Genomic DNA, 20,817 nt, shown 5'->3' on the forward strand with positions numbered 1-20,817 from the left:
GAAGGCTTTCTTATCTCTCCTTGCTATTCTTTGGAACTCTGCATTCAGATGCTTATATCTTTCCTTTTCTCCTTGGCTTTTTGCTTCTCTTTTTTTCACAGCTATTTGTAAGGCCTCCTCAGACGACCATGTTGCCTTTTTGCATTTCTTTTTCTTGAGGATGGTCTTGATCCCTGTCTCCTGTACAATGTCATGAGCTTCCGTCCATAGTTCATCAGGCACTCTGTCAATCAGATCTAGTACGTTAAATCTATTTCTCACTTCCACTGTATAATTGTAAGGGATTTGATTTAGGTCATACCTGAATGGTCTAGTGGTTTTCCCCACTTTCTTGAATTAAATCTGAATTTGGCAATAAGGAGTTCATGATCTGAGCCACAGTCAGCTCCCAGTCTTGTTTTTGTTGACTGTATAGAGCTTCTCCATCTTTGGCTGCAAAGAATATAATCAATCTGATTTGGGTGTTGTCCATCTGGTGAGGTTCATGTGTAGAGTCTTCTCTAGTGTAGTTGGAAGAGGGTGTTTGCTATGACCAGTGCATTCTTTTGGCAAAACTCTATAAGCCTTTGCCCTGCTTCATTCCGTACTCCAAGGCCAAATCTGCCTGTTAATCCAGCTGTTTCTTAACTTCCTACTTTTGCATTCCAGTCCCGTATAATGAAAACGACATATTTTTATGGTGTTACCCCTAGAAGGTCTTGCAGGTCTTCATAGAACCGTTCAACTTCAGCTTCTTCAGTGTTACTGGTCGGGGCATAGATTGGATTACCGTTATATTGAATGGCTTGCCTCGGAAATGAACAGAGATCATTGTGTCATTTTTGAGATTGCATCCAAGTACTGTATTTTGGACTCTTTTGTTGACTATGATGGCTACTCCATTTCTTCTAAGGGATTCCTGCCCACAGTAGTAGATATAATGGTCATCTGAGTTAAATTCACCCATTCCAGTCCATTTTAGTTTGCTGATTCCTAGAATGTTGATGTTCACTCTTGCCATTTCCTATTTGACCACTTCCAATTTGCCTTGATTCATGGACCTAACATTCCAGGTTCCTATGCAATATTGCTCTTTACAGCATCAAACCTTGCTTCTATCACCAGTCATATCCACAACTGGGTGTTGTTTTTGCTTTGGCTCCATCCCTTCATTCTTTCTGGAGTTAGTTCTCCACTGATCTCCAGTAGCATACTGGGCACCTACTGACCTGGGGAGTTCATGTTTCAGTGTCCTATCTTCTTGCCTTTTCATACTGTTCATGGGCATGAATACTGAAGTGGTTTGCCATTCCCTTTTCCAGTGGACCACATTCTGTCAGACCTCTCCACCATGACCCGTCCATCTTGGGTGGCCTCACATGGCATGGCTTAGTTTCACTGAGTTAGACAAGGCTGTGGTCCATGTGATCAGATTGGCTAGTGTTCTGTGATTGTGGTTTCAGTCTCTCTGCCCTCTGATGCCCTATCTCAGCACCTATCGTCTTACTTGGTTTTCTCTTACCTTGGATGTGGGGTATCTCTTCACGGCTGCTCCAGCAAAGCGCAGCTGCTGTTCCTAACCTTGGACGTGGGGTATCTCCTCACGGCCACCACTCCTGACCTTGGACAAGGGGTAGCTCCTCTCCACCGCTCTTGTACCGTGCAGCCACCGCTCCTGCACTGTGAGACAATATGGAGATTCCTCAAAAACTATGAATAAAACCACCATGTGACACAGCATTTCCACTCCTAGGCATATACCCTGAGGAAACAAGAATGAAAAAGACACATGTATCCCATTGTTCATTACAGAACTATTTGCAATGACTAGAACATGGAAGCAACCTAGATGTCCACTGACAGATGAATGAATAAAGAAGTTGTGGTACATATACACAATGGAATATTACTCAGCCATAGAAAGGAATGCATTTGAGTCCATTTGGATGAGGTGGATGAACCTAGAACCTATTATACAGAGTGAAGTGAGTCAGAAGGAGAAAGATAAATACTGTATTCTAACAAATATATACAGAATCTAGAAGAATGGTGCTGAATAACTTATTTACAGGGCAGCAATGGAGAAACAGACAAAGAATAGACTTACGGACATGCGGAGAGGGGAGGAGAGGGTGAGATGTATGGAAAGAAAACATGGAAATCTACATTACCCTATGTAAAATAGATAGCCAATGGGAATTTGCTGTATGGCTCAGGAAACTCAAAGATGGGCTCTGTATCAACCTAGAGGGGTGGGATGGGGTGAGAGATAGGAGGGAGGTTCAAAAGGGAAGGGATGTATGTATACCTATGGCTGACTCATGTTGTGGCGTGACAGAAAACAGAAAAATTCTGTAAAGCGATTATCCTTCAATAAAAAAATAAATTTTTTAAAAGATCTAATTAATAGGGATAATAGAAATCTCTTTCCTCTATCAAGCTAAAATATGCCCTCCTTAACTTTTGCTTAGTGGTTCTGGTTCTGTTCTGTCTTCTACTTCAAGACAAATAATATGCCCTCCTTAACTTTTGCTTAGTGGTTCTGGTTCTATTCTGTCTTCTACTTCAAGACAAATAAAGTTAAGCAGCGAATAATTTTAACTGTATTGTGGGTTGATGCCGTTTTCAACACCATATTTGCTTTCAGTTTAGAATGCAATAGAGACCTAACGCAGTTCACACTGGGGGTCCCCAGGTGGTACCATGGTAAAGAATCTGCCTGCCATGGCAGGAGACACAGGAGATGGGGGTTGGATCCCTGGCTCAAGAAGATCTTCTGGAGAAGGAAATGGCAGTCCACTCTAGTATTCTTGCATGGGAAATCCCATGGACAGAGGAGCCTGGTGGGCTATAGTCCATGGGATCACAAAGATTCGGACACAGATGAGTGACTGATCATGCGTGCAGTTTGCATCATCACCCTATTCTAAATTTGTGCAATGAGTCCCTCAAGATTGAAGCCCACTTACCCAAGACAGTTATTCTGATTCCTTGATGGCTTAGTGGTAAAGAACCCACCTGCCAATGCAGGAGGCACAGATTCAATCCATGGTCTGGGAAGACCTTACATGCCGAAGGTCAACTAAGACTGTGCACCACAACTATTGAGCCTGTGTTCTAGAGCGCAGGAGCCACAGCTACCAAAGCCTATATGCTGTATAGCCTGTGCTTTGCAAGAAGAGAAGCCACTGCAATGAGAAGCCCATGAACCACAACTAGAGAGTGGTCCCTACTTGCCTCAACTAGAGAAAAGCCTGCACAGCAACAGAGACCCAGCACAGCCAAAAATAAAATAAATAAAACAGTTTTTTAAAAAGACAGGAAGAAATAGAAAATCTTAACAGACCCATCACAAGCACAGAAATTGAAACTGTAATCAGAAATCTTCCAGCAAACAAAAGCCCAGGTCCAGACGGCTTCACAGCTGAATTCTACCAAAAATTTAGAGAAGACCTAACACCTATCCTACTCAAACTCTTCCAGAAAACTGCAGAGGAAGGTAAACTTCCCAACTCATTCTATGAGGCCACCATCACCCTAATACCAAAACCTGACAAAGATACTACAAAAAAAGAAAACTACAGGCCAATATCACTGATGAACATGGATGCAAAAATCCTCCACAAAATTCTAGCAATCAGAATCCAACAACACGTTAAAAAGATCATACACCATGACCAAGTGGGCTTTATCCCAGGGATGCAAGGATTCTTCAATATCCACAAATCAATCAATGTAATTCAACACATTAACAAATTGAAAAATAAAAGCCATATGATTATCTCAATAGATGCAGAGAAGGCCTTTGACAAAATTCAACATCCATTTATGATAAAAACTCTCCAGAAAGCAGGAATAGAAGGAACATACCTCAACATAATAAAAGCTAAATATGACAAACCCACAGCAAACATTATCCTCAATGGTGAAAATTTTAAAAAAGCATTTCCCCTAAACTCAGGAACAAGATAAGGGTGCCCACTTTCACCGCTACTGTTCAACATAGTTCTGGAAGTTTTGGCCACAGCAATCAGAGCAGAGAAAGAAATCAAAGGAATCCAAATTGGAAAAGAAGAAGTAAAACTCTCACTGTTTGCAGATGACATGATCCTCTACATAGAAAACCCTAAAGACTCCACCAGAAAATTACTAGAGCTAACAATGAATATAGTAAAGTTGCACGATATAAAATCAACACACAGAAATCCCTTGCATTCCTGTACACTAATAATGAGAAAGCAGGAAAAAAAATTAAAGAAACAATTCCATTCACCATTGCAACGAAAAGAATAAAATACTTACGAATATATCTACCTAAAGAAACTAAAGACCTATATATAGAAAACTATAAAACACTGATGAAAGAAATCAAAGAGGACACTAATAGATGGAGAAATATACCATGTTCATGGATTGGAAGAATCAATATAGTGAAAATGAGTATACTACCCCAAAGCAATCTATAGATTCAATGCAATCCCTATCAAGCTACCAGCGATATTTTTCACAGAACTAGAACAAATAATTTCAAGATTTGTATGGAAATACAAAAAACCTCAAATAGCCAAAACAATCTTGAGAAAGAAGAATGGAACTGGAGGAGTCAACTTGCCTGACTTCAGGCTCTACTACAAAGCCACAGTCATCAAGACAGTATGGTACTGGCACAAAGACAGAAATATAGATCAATGGAACAAAATAGAAAGCCCAGAGATAAATCCACACACATATGGACACCTTATCTTTGACAAAGGAGGCAAGAATATACAACGGAATAAAGACAATCTCTTTAACAAGTGGTGCTGGGAAAACTGGTCAACCACTTGTAAAAGTATGAAACTAGATCACTTTCTAACACCATACACAAAAATAAACTCAAAATGGATTAAAGATCTAAACGTAAGACCAGAAACTATAAAACTCCTAGAGGAGAACATAGGCAAAACACTCTCCGACTTAAATCACAGCAGGATCCTCTATGATCCACCTCCCAGAATCCTGGAAATAAAAGCAAAAATAAACAAATGGGATCTAATTAAAATTAAAAGCTTCTGCACAGCAAAGGAAACTATAAGCAAGGTGAAAAGATACCCTTCTGAATGGGAAAAAATAATAGCAAATGAGGCAACTGACAAACAACTAATCTCAAAAGTATACAAGCAACTTATGCAGCTCAATTCCAGAAAAATAAACGACCCAATCAAAAAATGGACCAAAGAACTAAATAGACATTTCTCCAAAGAAGACATATGGATGGCTAACAAACACATGAAAAGATGCTCAACATCACTCATTATCAGAGAAATGCAAATCAAAACCACAATGAGGTACCATTTCACGCCAGTCAGAATGGCTGCGATCCAAAAGTCAGCAAGTAATAAATGCTGGAGAGGGTGTGGAGAAAAGGGAACCCTCCTACACTGTTGGTGGGAATGCAAACTAGTACAGCCGCTATGGAGAACAGTGTGGAGATTCCTTAAAAAATTGCAAATAGAACTGCCTTATGACCCAGCAATCCCACTGCTGGGCATACACACCGAGGGAACCAGAATAGAAAGAGACACATGTACCCCAATGTTCATCGCAGCACTGTTTATAATAGCCAGGACATGGAAACAACCTAGATGTCCATCAGCAGATGAATGGATAAGAAAGCTGTGGTACATATACACAATGGAGTATTACTCAGCCATTAAAAAGAATACATTTGAATCAGTTCTAATGAGATGGATGAAACTGGAGCCTATTATACAGAGTGAAGTAAGCCAGAAAGAAAAACACCAATACAGTATACTAGCACATATATATGAAATTTAGAAAGATGGTAATGATGACCCTGTATGCGAGACAGCAAAAGAGACACAGATGTGTAGAGTGGACTTTTGGACTCTGAGGGAGAGGGAGAGGGTGGGATGATTTGGGAGAATGGCATTGAAACATGTATACTATCATGTAAGAAACGAATCGCCAGTCTATGTCCGATGCAGGATACAGGATGCTTGGGGCTGGTGCATGGGGATGACCCAGAGAGAAGTTATGGGGTGGGAGGTGGGAGGGGGGTTCATATTTCGGAACACATGTACACCCGTGGTGGATTCATGTCAATGTATGGCAAAACCAATACAGTATTGTAAAGTAAAATAAAGTAAAAATAAAAATTTAATTTAAAAAATAAATAAATAAAAAGACAGCTATTTGGATCCTTAAATATTACTATTGTGTCCCAAGATAAACAGTCCAGTTTCCTCAAACGTTTTACCTGTGGTACAGTTTCCAGGTCCATCATGACCATTTCCTCTATATGCCTTCTTATCATAGGACAGATAATCCTGGAGTGTTTAGGACATTTATTATCATTGGTTTGGTCACTGTGCATCTGAATAATGGAGAAGATTGCTATTCAATTACAGAGTGTCTTACAAATTGCTCTCAATTACAGAGGTTCTACCACCTAAACCAGGTTAGTTATAAATCCACTGTAATCAACTAATATGTGTATTATCCTAAATAAAATTTTGGAAAACTTAGAGAGACACATGGAATATGTTCAAGAAAGTAAATTTGATTCAAGGAAGGTGGGAGGCGGGGTCTGTTGTCTCAACAGTAAACAAACTAACTCATATACTATCTGCCAACTAAGTGCAACATGGAGTCAGATCACTTCAGGGCACTAGACTTTGGTTTACTGCTATATCCTCGTAATTAGGAGCCACTGCAGAAATTGCAATGGAGATGATGACCTGAACCACATTAGAATCTCTCTATTGCATTCCAAAATATAAGTGAACATGGTATTGTAAATTGCATCAACCCTTGATATAGTTAAAATTATTCACTGCTTAACTCTGTCTGCCAAAAGAAAGTCATAGCAAAAGGCAAAGTACTGTGTCAAATTTTCATTAAGCTTCTACCTCCCCTAATTAATATAAGAAACTGCTTCTCTTCTCATTTGTCCAAATTCCTCTGTGGGGTTAGAGATGGGCCATTCGTGGGAGGTAGAGCTATGGAAAGTGGCCCAGAGGCAAACTAAATGTCCATATGCAGGGAAATCAAAGGAAAACGGGGATCACAAAGGGAAGGGATATTTTTTAAAGAAAAATCATTACGGAGTTTCCAATCTGAGGGACAGTGGTCATATACTAACTGTAAAAAAGAGTTAACAATCAGGTAGATCCAGGACAAGTCAGAATACAGAATGGAAACCAGACCATAAAAGCTGAGGAAGCATTAGAGAGCTGCTTCTCTGTATCTCTGGTTATTCAATCATAGGAGTGGACTTAACAGCTTAAAAAATCTTCAGCGTTATCTTTCTATATGCAACTTAATGCATACCCAGTTTTCACTGTGCCTTAATAACTCATGAAAATGGATTACACTTGCAGAGATTCTTAATCTAAAATAGAGTCTAAGAAGTCCAGATATTGAGATGGGGAAAAATAATATTCTTATTTTCAACTAGCCTCTAAAAGTTATCATTTCCTTTAGTTAAGTCTGTGAGAAGCAATAAAATCACAGTGGTATTTAGGGGTTCTTGGGCTTCACCAAGGTGCCACAGTAGTCTATGGCACCTCAAAGATTAAGCACACCAAGTATAGTGAATTTTAGTGGCAAGCCGTGGCCCCAGACCATAGGTGGCATGCAAGTTTTAGAACAAATATGCTATAGCATAGCTTTAATAAGCGGAACTGCAGAAACACTGATGCCAGTCAGTATGCAGCCGTTAGGGTCTGACTTTCTAACCATAGTCGTATTCAAATTCTATTAAGCTTTTTAAATGTACAAATATGTGTATAGCTGTGGAACTTGTTCTAACTGGACTCTAACTACTGCATTCACTATAACCCAGCCTTACACCTTAATCTGTATTAGTCTCTTAATACTTCAGTCACAGTTCCTTTAGTAACAACATAAAACACCATTTGTCCAACTTTCCAAAATGGAAGCCCTTCCGTGTTAGAGCTGCATCTTTGGTTCTCTGGTGGGTGTGAAGCCTGGGCTTCACTGTAAGCTGTCATATATTGTAGAGATCCATGAAGCTAGTCATGGCGATCTCAAAGCAATTTTCAACATCCATATCTAGTATATCCTTCCACTTCCCCTAAGAAGTGTGTAAAAATTAACCTAAGTGACAACATGCTTTGCTTTTAGCTGGAATGTTGATCTCCTGCATCAAATAATCCACTAGCAATTTTATCATATCTGTGTGTTTTTTTTAATTATAAAATGCATTAATGCTTGATACCTACAGCTTTTTGTGAGGATCATGGAAGATTTTGGTGTTGAGCTGGTTAAAAAAGCAGTAGCCTATGGCTTTTCAGAGGTTTCAAATAACACTAATATAATTTCACCTTCAGATTCCAACATCTAAACTGAAAATTTAGCCACAATTTTAAAAAATTACTACGGAAGGAGCAATACATTTAAAGAAAAATCTGAATCAAAAATTTGAGAGAGCAGTTAATGGAAATCATAGGATCCTATAGTGTCTGGAAGAGGTAGAAAAGAGAGAAGACACACAGAGGTGTTACAAGTCCAGAAGTCAACTCTGATCATGTTACAGTTCTGCAGAGGGCCAGTCATACAGGCAAGGGTTAAAGTAATCATGTCTCTCCTGGTTTGAGCAAGCAGGTTTCCTTTAGAGATGTGTCATGTTAGTTTGCATAAATCACTTCAGCCTGGTTACATAGTAACACATTGCTTCCACAGCTGGCTTTGCTGCTGCTGGAAGATGTTATGGATTATACTGTCTTTTGACCAGGTATTAATATAGCTCTCCTCAGCAATCCACAAGTGATTAATGAGATGAGAGTAAAAAATGCCTTACCTGCTGCAGCAGCCCTGAAATGGAATAAATGAGAGAGCAAGAGAGCAAGAAAGGAGAGAGAGATACAGGGAGAAAGAACTCCTGAAACAGCCTCTATATACCATACCAAGCAAATCAGCTACCTCTTTGGTTTGGCTTCTAATGATCCTATTTGCAGATGAGTTAATGCTTTCTGAATCAGTGTACCAGGAGCAGCCAATTTGAGAGAAATTATATATTCCTAAAATAATTACCATGTATACTAAGCAATTTTTTACCCAACTGTAATCTTAGAGGAATAAAAACCTTATTCTCATCATTCCATATTAATAATAATAAATTGACTATCAAAATTAAAAAGAAAAATGACTCTCACAGCTGTGAGAGTGCATTGAAGGGAGGGTCTCTTGATACAGAGCGTACACAGACAAGCTATCTTTGGCTGTGGGCATCCATATTTTGGATGAACACTACTAGACCATAGTTACCAGCTCTGTGTATGCCCATGGAGAAGTGTGGCCCAAAGAGGAGGAATTCTTTTGTTTACATGAATAAGAAGTCTTTGCACAGGAGGGGCAATGCATGTATTCTTATGCACCAGGGAAGGGTGGGCCGTGCTCTCCTCACATGACCTCTTAACCAGAATCTCCCCCTCTACAATATACCAGTTCTGTCCCAAGGAGTTGAAAATTTGACAGGTCCAACTTTGATAGCATAGGGACTGTTTAATGGTGGGAAAGATCTACCATATAACCTCTCAGCTTTTCCTCTCTTCTGTGCTGTGGGTGGAGTACACTCATCACTGTAAGCACAGTGGTCAGATGGGGAACAGTGAAGGTAAGGAACAAGAAGAGCCTAAGCCACATGCTCTATCTAGTCCTCACACAGAGATCTGCTTTGGAGTAAGAAATTTAAGAAATAGTCTAGATTGTTGTTGCTTTTTAAGTCGGTCTAATATGTTCCATGTTTTATCGATCTGGTTACTAAAATGTAAGGTCTATAATGAGGCATTTCTGTCACTTTTTTTCCCTCCAAAATCAGTGCCTGACATGAAGTAGCTATTTGATGAAAAGTTTTGAATAAGGGATATCTTTATTTCCATTCACATTATCACAACTTAGAAATCTCAGAGGTAGGAGGATTTAGATATATCCAGACTAACTATACAATCGCTTGGAGATAACCAAGCTCTAAGCTGTATCATTAATACTAAATTTTTACTAAAATTGGGTATGATGGAAAATCAATGCTATGCTATGATGTTTCATGGTAACAGGAAATCCTTAATAGAAACTGAATGTAAAAATTTTATATTTGGCTCAATTATATTTTGATCTAGTGAATAAAGCCTTAATAATACTCAAGATGATGTATCACAATCCAAGTTAAAATGGATACGAAGTAACTTCAGGAATCCCAGCATCTCTTAGCAGGAGTTCCGCAAAGAAAAGGTTTTCTCTAGTCAATTCCTACAAATATTATAATAGAGTCTATCCATTTTCATGATTTTTAAGGGCTATGTGAGATTTGCAGAGACTGAAATACATCTCCATTATAAGAGAGAGAATGGATGGATCTCCAGCTACATTTCATTCCTAAAGGGAATTCTAGTATTTACCAAAAACACATAGAGAAAAATAATTCCTTGATAAAAAAAAAATACTACTTATTTAACTTGTAAATAAAATTCCTTCAATTATAATCTAAAATTTTAAAAATTTAGTTTAGCATCAATTGGCAATTCTCTGTGGCTGTGTAGGTATGTGGGTTATATTTTCAAATGCATTATCATTGGAGCCAGAAAATAATCCTTATAGTAATATTTATATTTGTTTTCTTAAATAAGACAATTATAAACTAATCTTACCAAAAAAATGCTTTTGCTTTGTTAGTATCTCAAGCAATAAGGAGTCAATATTGCCGCTAGTGAAACTGAAAGCCATTAAGTCGTGTCTGACTGTTTGCGACCCCATGGCCTATACGGCCCATGGAATTCTCCAGGCCAGAATACTGCAGTGGGTAGCCTTTCCCTTCTCCAGGGGATCTTCCCAACCCAGGGATTGAACCCAGGTCTCCCACATTGTAGGCAGATTCTTTACCAGCTAAGCCACAAGGGAAGCCCATATTGCCTCAAATTCTGCCCCCAAAATGCTAAAAATATAGTCCAAGTTACTATTTGAACATCTTATAGTGGAATAGAAGAGAATTGCTTTTTCTTTCTGGTATTATATTATAGTGTTTCTAATATATAATGCACTTTCCTAGGTATTGTATATTTTTATTATTCAATCAATTGAGTATTTCTTGGGCCACATTCTTTGGCCTTCCATATACTTGGCATTACTCAGTCTTAATTTGGGCTTCCTTGGTGGCTCAGTGGTAAAGAATCTGCTTGCCAATGCAGGAGACATGATTTTGATCCCTAGGTCAGGAAGATCCCCTGAAGAAAGCAATGGCAACCCACTTCAGTATTGTTGCCTGGAAAATCCTAGGGACAGAGGAGCCTGGAGGACTACAGTCCATGGAGTCGCAAAAAGTCAGACACAACTTAGTGACTAAGCAAGCAAGCAGTCTTACTTTAGCATGATGTAGCCAAAATATATTGAAGGACATTGAAAGATTCTGCATATACAACTCCTTACCAGATGGAATATAGAAAGGTATTGCAGATATACTTGTCTCTATTACAGAGTGTATACTTTGTGTAAAAATCCTGAGGATACACTGCTTTGGGTTCCTAGTACCAAAAAATAATTCGTTATTTCTTCTGAGCAATTGACAATCTTTACTCTTCAGAACTCTGTGTCTTTTAATACCAATAACACCATTATTCTGAAGGCTGGGGAACTCAGAACCAACAGTAGTATAGGCACTTGTGGTCTGCATTTAGTGTTCTGACCCAAACTCTATACTGCACACAGTACTGTAGAAAAAGAAGGGACTCCTTAATTGAGATGAAAAGGGGCCATGTTTGAGATAGTTAAGATAGTCTCTAAACATTCCTGGTTGGTTATAATTTAATAATAATGAATGTTTCATCCACAGGGAAAAATGCAGTGATCTTCAGTTCCTGGTGTTGAATCTCAATTGGGGAAACAAATGAGAAATAATAAGACATGGATAAACTGTACTCTGATAATTTGAAAACCAGATCCCATTTTCCCTGAATAAGTGCATTCTAGAGTTTTCAGGTTCACATTTTACAAAGACTCTCAAGAGAAAGTGTAAAAGCTATGATATAAAAAATAAATGCAATAAATAGTAGAGACTCAGTGAGCCTCACAGTGTTCATACCTCCAGGGTCATTTCTCAACCCATTCTCCGCTCATTCTTTTTTCCTGCAAGACCATTGAATTCTTCAAAATTTGGCTTCATTTTCTTTTTATCATTCAAACTACCACTCATTCTATCTCTTGTGGAAGTGTGGGGGAGATCCTAGGAGTGGCTCTCATCGCTTTTAAAAGAGACTGCAAAGTGTAAATCAGTCTTCCAAATTCTTCACCCTTTTCTCACAGTCCCCCAAAGCAGAACTCAAGCAAGTCCTTTTGGTTTTAAAGGAATCAAGTCTAGATGTTCAGACCCAAAAAAGTGTCCCCAAATTACAATTATGGAAAGATCTTGTTCAAATTTTGTTTCTTATCTTTTATTTCTTATTTCTGTTTTTGTTAATGATATGAGGGAAACTGCACAGTTTTAAAAAATGGGCAAAATACAAAAAGTTAAATCTTCTTTAAATTGATAGTTGACACTTCCTACAAGCCCTTGACTGTAAGCAGCCAAAGCATGCCAGGAAGAAACTGGCCTTTCAGTTCTTATTTCCATGGAAACGGAAGGAGTATTGATAGAATAAAGTGAAGGGAAAGTTTTCATACAGTCCTTTCTCTTCTCATGTTAACAGAAGAACAGTACCCAACCTCCTCCCAGCCCCAAGAATTGTCAGGCCAAGGAGAATAATATATTTTGTTACCTCTCAGGCATCTTTTTTTTTTCTATTCAGTTTCCACTTCATGAGAAAAGAGAAACGGACAATTCAAAATGGAATTTGATTTCTCCTTAATGCTTTCAGTAATATCAAATGTTCTAGCCCTCTGTTACAAGACAAAGTGATACAAATCAGAATTCTGTGTGATAAGACTGCATGCAAAAGGCAAGGTATTTTAAGAGAAACTAGTAATCCTACTAGACACTTGCCAACAATTTTATGATGGTGTATCTCTGGGGGCTTGGTCCACAACTATCTTCAGAGCCTCTTCATCATTGGACTGAGAAGCAACTTCTTCTATGAGGACAGACTTGATATTTTTAATGTGCAAATTTTAGTGGAAAAATCTTATTTCCCTCTATTTAATCTTTCAAACCAAACAATTCTCTCTATATACTTCTTGTTAGATCTCAAAAGACGAAATTAAAATAACCATACTCTTTTACCAAGATCCTTCTACAATTCCACATAGATATCAATCTTCATGCTTTCAGAAGAGCCTGGCAGGCTTCAATTCCATGGGGTCTAAAGAGTCAGATATGACTGAGTAACTGAGCTTCATGCTTTCATTCTTTCATCAAATTATGTTGAGTACCTACTATGTGCTCAGTACTGCTGCTGCTGCTGCTAAGTCGCTCCAGTCGTGTCCAACTCTGTGTGACCCCATAGATGGCAGCCCACCAGGCTCCCCCATATTATTAATACTAGATTGAGATTGACAAGGTTTCTGCCTTATGGAGCTTGCAACCTAAAAAGGGATCCAATAATAAAACCCAAACTAGATAATTAGGTATTGAAATAGGTGCTCAAATAAAAGTGAAATAAATGCTGTAATAAGGTACTTGCAGGAGCTAACTAAGGCAATGGGCAAACATCATCGACTATTATGAAGGACAAGAAAATGCCACCATAGGAAGTACTAGAGGAAGGAAGCTCCAGGAAGGGAAGACAGTACAAAAGATCCTAAAGCAGAGAAGAAGTGGGTGTATTTGAGGAACCAGAGGTGTTTCTATTTGGGTGCTAGAAGGCAGTAAATGAGGAGAGGAGTCAGTCTGGAGATGAAGTCAGAGAGATATATCAAGACTGTATCATGCTCTGCCTTGTAAAGCATGGTAAGCTGGATTTTAGTCTAACTGGGAGCCCTGGACAAGTTGGGTAAAAGTAAAGCTGGAAAGAAATAGATTTCTGTGGAACTCACAGATCATACTGGTAAAAATGAGGGAGATAAAAGAAAAAATAATGAAAGGCAATTTCAAAATGTCTTGTTTTGCACATGGATAGGATCCTTTTTTGAGATGAGGAAGGCTGTGACAGAAAAAGATTTAGAAGAGAAACCAATGGATTCAAGTTTAGAGATTTTTATGTTGAGATGCTTTAGAGATATTTAAGTAGAATTTTGAAGAATTTTGTTATGTATACAAGAGTGGAGTTCAGAGGCATGCTCTTGGCTGGAGATGGGATTTTAGAGTCATCAAGAGCCTTGGGAATTAATGAATTCTTTTATGAAAAGAGTATAAAGAAAGACAACATCTTCCTAAGATATGGGCCTGAATATCGTCAACACAGAGAAGTACTTTTTCAGAGAGAGACTGCACTGAGAAATAACCAACAAAATAGAAGTCAATTTCAAGATGGAGAAAGTCAACTAGGCCAAGTAAAATGACCATGAAAGAGACTGTCCACTTATTTTTCTTAAATGGAGTTCATTGCTTACTTGAGCAGTCTTGAGTATTGGTAACAGAAGCCAAATTTGAGTACAAAAAGAGTCGCTGGAAAATGAGGAAGAAGAGACAGTTCAATTAGACAACTTCTGAAATGTAACAGAGAGAAAAATAAAAGGTAAAAGAAGACAATGAAGGATTGTTTAACTATTTTGTGATCTAAAATTCTGGGTCAGTTTTATCTGATGATGGGAATAATGGTGAAGATATGCTTTTAAAGAAAAGCAGAGATCCTGAGAAACTGAGCATTGGGTTCCAGAAGGCATTAGATTCAAGAGAATGAAGGCCATTTCTTTCTTGTGGCAGAGGGATGAAAGGTCAGTGACATAAAGATGCAGATTTATGTAAGATTTTCTCTTGGGAATATGACAGAACTCATAGCTGTTGATTTCTTTTTCCCAGTTTCATGGTATGAATGTGAGGAAGGGAGCACAGATTCTGAGATAATTACTGAAAGGAAGAGAGGACAAGCTTCAGTGAAAAAGTCCTGGGCAATACTGAATGCTCACTTGAGGCTGGTGATTTTAACTCATTCTGATACAAGTCAGCTCGTTTACATGATTTTCTCCAGTAATGCCAAGCTGCAAAAGGGAGGAGGTACAGAAAAAGTTAACTGATTTGGTTTCATCTAGGATTGAGGTTTATTAAGGAATATAGAAAAGGCTGAGAAGTAGAGAAATTTTGTAAGGAAATTATTATAATAATGAACTTAGAATGTAAGCCATATAAGGCAAATGAAGGTCAGCAGAGGCTTTTACACTGGGCCAGTATAGCACATAATTTTATGAAGTCAAATAATTTTACCAGTGTTTCAATTTTAGGGTCTCTTGATAAAAGTGGTAGTATATCTTGTTAAGTAGAGGTTCAGGGCTTCTTGTTCTTATATGAAAGCTTAAATATGAATAGAAAGGCATTTACAGATGTCAGATATCCAAAGAAGTGGACAGTGCTCAAGAGTGTCTGCTGTTTTCATCCCCATGCTTGCTTCTCTGTATTCTCCATCCCACCAGGACTGAAAGCCCACATGCTACATTTCTAAAATCCTCTTGCCAGTTGAATTCCTGATAGGTTTGTCAATGGAAGGCAATAGTTGGAGATTTTGAAATTCGGGAGAAAGAAGATGCCATTTTTTCCTTCTTTTAGCCACGTCTTCCGTAGCAGCAGTAGCATCCATGGGCAAATGGCAGTAACCACAGTCAACTGTGGGCTCTAGCTCTGTCCATGGAGGCTCAGCAGCAGCAGTGGGCTCTGGCTCCCTGGACAGGTCCAACTCAGTGACATCAGCATGGTTCCAATTATGGCAGCACCTCCGGCAATTCAGTATGAAAGACAGGGTGGCTCCAGCCTAGGATTACTTAGTGGCTACAGATCTTGAATTTTAAAATGCAAAAACCCTTCTTTTGTTTGCTCCAGTCCCTCTCTACTTCTGTTTGCTTTCCAAGATTTTCCAAAACCTTTTAAGCAATACCCTAAATTAAGTCCATTCTGCTTGAAGTATCTTGAGACATTTCTGATTTCCTAATAGGATACTGCCTAATAAAGAGGAGGAAGTGGGGGCCAAGGAGACGAATGGAAATGATTAGTACTGTATCCAAAAGCTAGCTGGTTGTTGTTCAGGCCTTAAGTCATGTACAGTTCTTTGCAACCCCATGAACTGCAGCATGCCAGGCTTCCCTTTCCTTCACCATCTCCAGGAGTTTGCTCAAACTCATGTCCACCGAGTCAGTGATGCCATCCAACCATCTCATTTTCTGTTACCTCCTTCTCCTGCCTTCAGTCTTTCCCAGCATCAGGCTCTTTTATAACGAGTCAGCTCTTCGCATCAGATAGCCAAAGTATTGGAGTTTCAGGCTAAGCATCGGTTCTCCCAGCGTGTGTGTTAGTTGCTCAGTCATGTCTAACTCTTTGCAACCCCATGGACTGTAGCCCACCAGACCCCTCTGTTCATAGAATTTTCTAGGCAAGAATACTGGAATGGGTTGCCATTTCCTTTTCCAAAATAAAATCAAATCCAGAAAAATTACAAAGACATGTATACCAGAATTCAAGACAAGCTGAGATCTCACAAATATATCATTAATCTATGGATTCATAAAACGTGGCACAACCAGATAGGAATATGTCCTTGAGCTGTAATGTAATAATCTAGCTATTTTCTAAAGTTTTATAGAACCAAAATTTTTGAAAAATGCTTTAAAAGTTTTAAATTTCATGAAAAAAAGTATATTTGGGAAGTGCTAGATATTATACATTTGTTTTTTATTTATTTGCAAAGCACATTAGTGAATCAAAAGTTCTAAAAAATCTTAAAGTAATGTCTATTTAACATCATTGAATCCAAATGTTTCATGTATATATGAGTATGAATATATATTTTATATTCATATATATCTATATACATGAATATATGTGAGTATATAAATCTCCTCAATTTCTCTCTCTCTCAATTTCTAACTCTATCTCTGTTCCTTTTCTTATCACACCTAGTAACATCCTTTTAACACCCCATGAAACAAGTATTCTGCTGAATGCACTTTGGGAAACTCTGCTGTGAGGGAAGCTGCCCATCTGGTCCATCTATTCTGGACTCTCAGATCTCAACTACAGTTGGCAGTGCAGCACACTTTGACCAGATATCTATATATATAAATGTTCTAGAAACTTTGAAGGCAACAAAAAGATTAGTAGGAATGATTAACACTGTGAAATGAATAATTTCCAATTTAATAGTTAATTTCATTCTAAATATACACATGTAGATTAAAGGCACTCACACATACACAAACAGCAAACTCTGTATAGTAAGCAGTAATGACAACCTCTTTCATAAAATAATCACCGAAACGGTTGTCTAATGAATGACTGAATGAGTAAATGACCTAGAAATTAAACTAATTCTTGACCTAACTAGATGTTTATGAAATCATACTTTACTGCACTTTCATTCCTCTTTTTTACCCTGCAAACATCTATTTGCATCCTTACTCTTAATATGCCAGATTCAGCCAGATACTGGGAAAACAAAGATAAATAGGACAAGGTCACTGCCCTCAAGGAGTTCAGGTTCAGAAAAGTGGGAAAGGCAAACATGTAAAGAAATGGGTATGAAAGTAATGTGCATAGGGAAGTACAATCTGTATAGGGGCAGGCAACGATGGGAACTGTAACACGACATGCCTAACACAGCTTGGTGCATGTGTGCACATACACACAAGTGTGAAAGCCAAGAAGAAGTAGGCTTGGAGGAGTGGAGGTAGGCATGTAGGAGTAAGGGAAAGCTCTCTTTAAATGCTGTTTGCAGTGGCAAAAGTCAAACCAGATAGGAACAAGAAAATCATCTCAGAGAGCTGCTACTTTAGCATAGCACCTTGGGATAGAAACCAGGAAGTTATAATAAGGAAAGAGTCTAAATGTTAGACAAGGGTAATTCTGAGTTATGAAAGGGGATACATTTCCTGTGCAATGCCCACCTTTAATAGAGGAGAGACAATTAAATCCTTAATTCAGACAAATAAATCCTTTAACAAGGAATTTGAGTTCTCAGCACTAGACACTCCTCTGCCTGCCTCTACTCTTCACAAGATACACCAGGAAGACCTTGACTTACCTCTTGTGCTTCCTACTGAACATGGTTGTTCCATTCATGGTTCCAAGAATAAGAATAAAATAAAAGGATGAGGAGCTTGTGAAAAGCAAGGAAGAGCATCCTATAAACTGTTCTTTGAAAGTTATAGCCTTGTTTTGTGTTTCTCATATGAAGCAGTCTCCATTCTCTATCTCCTAGACCTCCAACCAACCAGTTCAAAGATTTCTAATGTTGTCTGACATTTCCCCCTATCTCTTACTCCTGGAGCAGAAGGCATTTCCTATAAAAGGAAAAATAAAAGTTAAAACTCATTTTAATAGATATTTAAGATGAATGTCAGTATTCATATTAAATCTTGTAACAGGGAGACACAAGATTTCTCATCATTGGATAATGATCCCTGAGTTCCACACACTCTGGTCAGGTAACTAGAATCATGTCCCTGGGAAGTGACTTGTATCCAAACAAACAGAGGCAGATGGCCAAAAGCTTTGCTCTGTCTCAGTCACCAGTATAGATGTCTCAGATATTAAACCTAGAAGCAGCAGAGATCATCTTCGACATAGAGATGAATCAGTAAGTGGATATCATAAAAGTAACTCAAAATCTTTTTCTAACAACTGTGCTGACCTTCATTAATGGAAATTTGCAAAAGGCCCATGAAATTGAGTCTTAACAAGTGAAGAGCTACTTTAAAAAGGATCAATTTTCTATAACATAGCCCCTATAAAGGCGGTAATGATTAACTGTGAGTAACCAAGAGTGTAGGTTGTGATCTGTGCTATATAAATTCTAGAACAAACTTTAGAATTTATCTAATTCAACTTTAAAAATTTTGATATTTGAATACTGAGGGCCAGAAAACTGAGCCCCCTGCTGAGTATGGTTAGCAGTATACAAATTAGAACTCATGTTTCATTCTCTTTATGGATTATAATGGCCCGCCTCATATATTCTTGGGAAGTGTTGTACTGTTGATGTGACATATCACTTCTGAGTACAAAGCTACAATGAGATCCCCTAATCCCACTTATCTTTTACTCAGATATTACCATTTCAATGTGTGGTTTCTCATTTTGCTGAGAGGTTTTTCTTCCCCACCTACCCCTCCTTAAGTCAGGCAAAGAGACAAGTAACTGACTTCAGTTTTCAAAAATGTAACCCGCAAGTGCATAATTCTTCCTGTCAGATTTCCTTTTCTGTAAGTTGGTGAGTTTATTGTGGTAGCACTCAAAAGGCTGAGCCTGAAAAGTTCTATAACATATGGCATACATTTAACATGGCTTGTGAATTAAAAATAACAGCCCGCCATCTGCCTCTGCAAGTTGATTTTATCAAAGTCTAAATGAGAAGCTCAAAGATGTGAATGTTGTCAATTAAAATAAGAAATACTCAGGTTCAATACAGAGTGGCCAATCTGAGTTTGCCCCTTCCCCTCATGGGATTAAAGTCGCCCATTTTGTCCACTCCTGCAAATAAAAAGAGCTGCCCAATTTTCAGTCTACACAACTATTTTTTTAATATTATAAATTATTCTTTCCTATCTTCTCCCCCTCAAAAAACCCTTTATCACAAACTTAGCTTCCTAAGTTACCTTCCTCTAGGAGTAGATTATATGGATTTCTTTTCTGAGGCTAGTACCCTCCTAAATAATTGATAAAAGTTAGAAAATCTTTTCCCTGTTATAATGTTTAATTTTTTTCACCAAAACTTGAAAGTATTGAGTAAAAGGTTTTGGAGGGAGAGATTTGATGATTTTTCATTGTCATACATTCTTACATCCTGTAGGAAATTCTGGAAATGATTTAAAGTGCTAACGCTGAGTCAGAAACCCACACATCAGTTTAGTTGGATTAGCATTTATCCACCAACTACATCAGGAACAGGGCTTCCCTGGTGTCTCAGTGGTAAAGAATCCCCCTGCCAATACAGGAGACCTGGGTTCGATCCCTGGGTCAGGAAGATTCCCTGAGGAAGGAAATAATAACTCAGCTGGGAAATCCCATGGACGACAGAGGAGCCTTGCAGGCTACAGTCCATGGGGCTGTAAAAGAGTCAGACCTGATTTAGTGACTAAAACACCACCACCACCCGGAATAACCCTGGGAGGGCAATGGTCATGTAAAGGGTTTAAGGCAGTTGCTTCTTTCAGAAAGTTTATGTCATAGTTGCAATAAGATTTATACCCAAAAAAACAGTTTGAGATGAAACCCATCTTAGTATAGCCAAGTGCTCACCTGAGTATACTGATGATAAGAGTTCTGAGAAGAGAGTTCTCTTCCTGAGTCCCTGTCATTCTTTATTTATGGGCAAGAGACGTAACTCATATGTGTTTTCATTTTGTTGTTGTATATACTGGCTCTGTGGGCAGAACAATGAAAAATACAATTATATGAAATACTAAATTTGTAAGCATTGTATAAAAGTTAAAGGGACCATCATAGAAAACATAAAGTGAGCTGTTAAGTAAGTTAAGTAAAATACCCAGTTCTTAAGACTAATTCGATTGAAATTTAACTAGGAAAGCATTGTTGTTTAGTTGCTAGGTCATGTCCAACTCTTTTGCAACCCCATGAACTGCAGCCCACCAGGCTCCTCTGTCCACGGGATCTCCCAGGCCAGAACACTGGAGCAGGTTGCCATTCTCTACTCCTGGCCCAGGGATTGAACTGGCCTCTCCGACAACTCCTGCCCTGGCAGGCGGATTCCTTACCACTGAGCCACCAGGGAAGCCCAGGAAGACTTC

Source organism: Oryx dammah, unplaced genomic scaffold (genome assembly GCF_014754425.2).
Source record: "Oryx dammah isolate SB20612 unplaced genomic scaffold, SCBI_Odam_1.1 HiC_scaffold_1, whole genome shotgun sequence".
NCBI lineage: Eukaryota > Metazoa > Chordata > Mammalia > Artiodactyla > Bovidae > Oryx > Oryx dammah.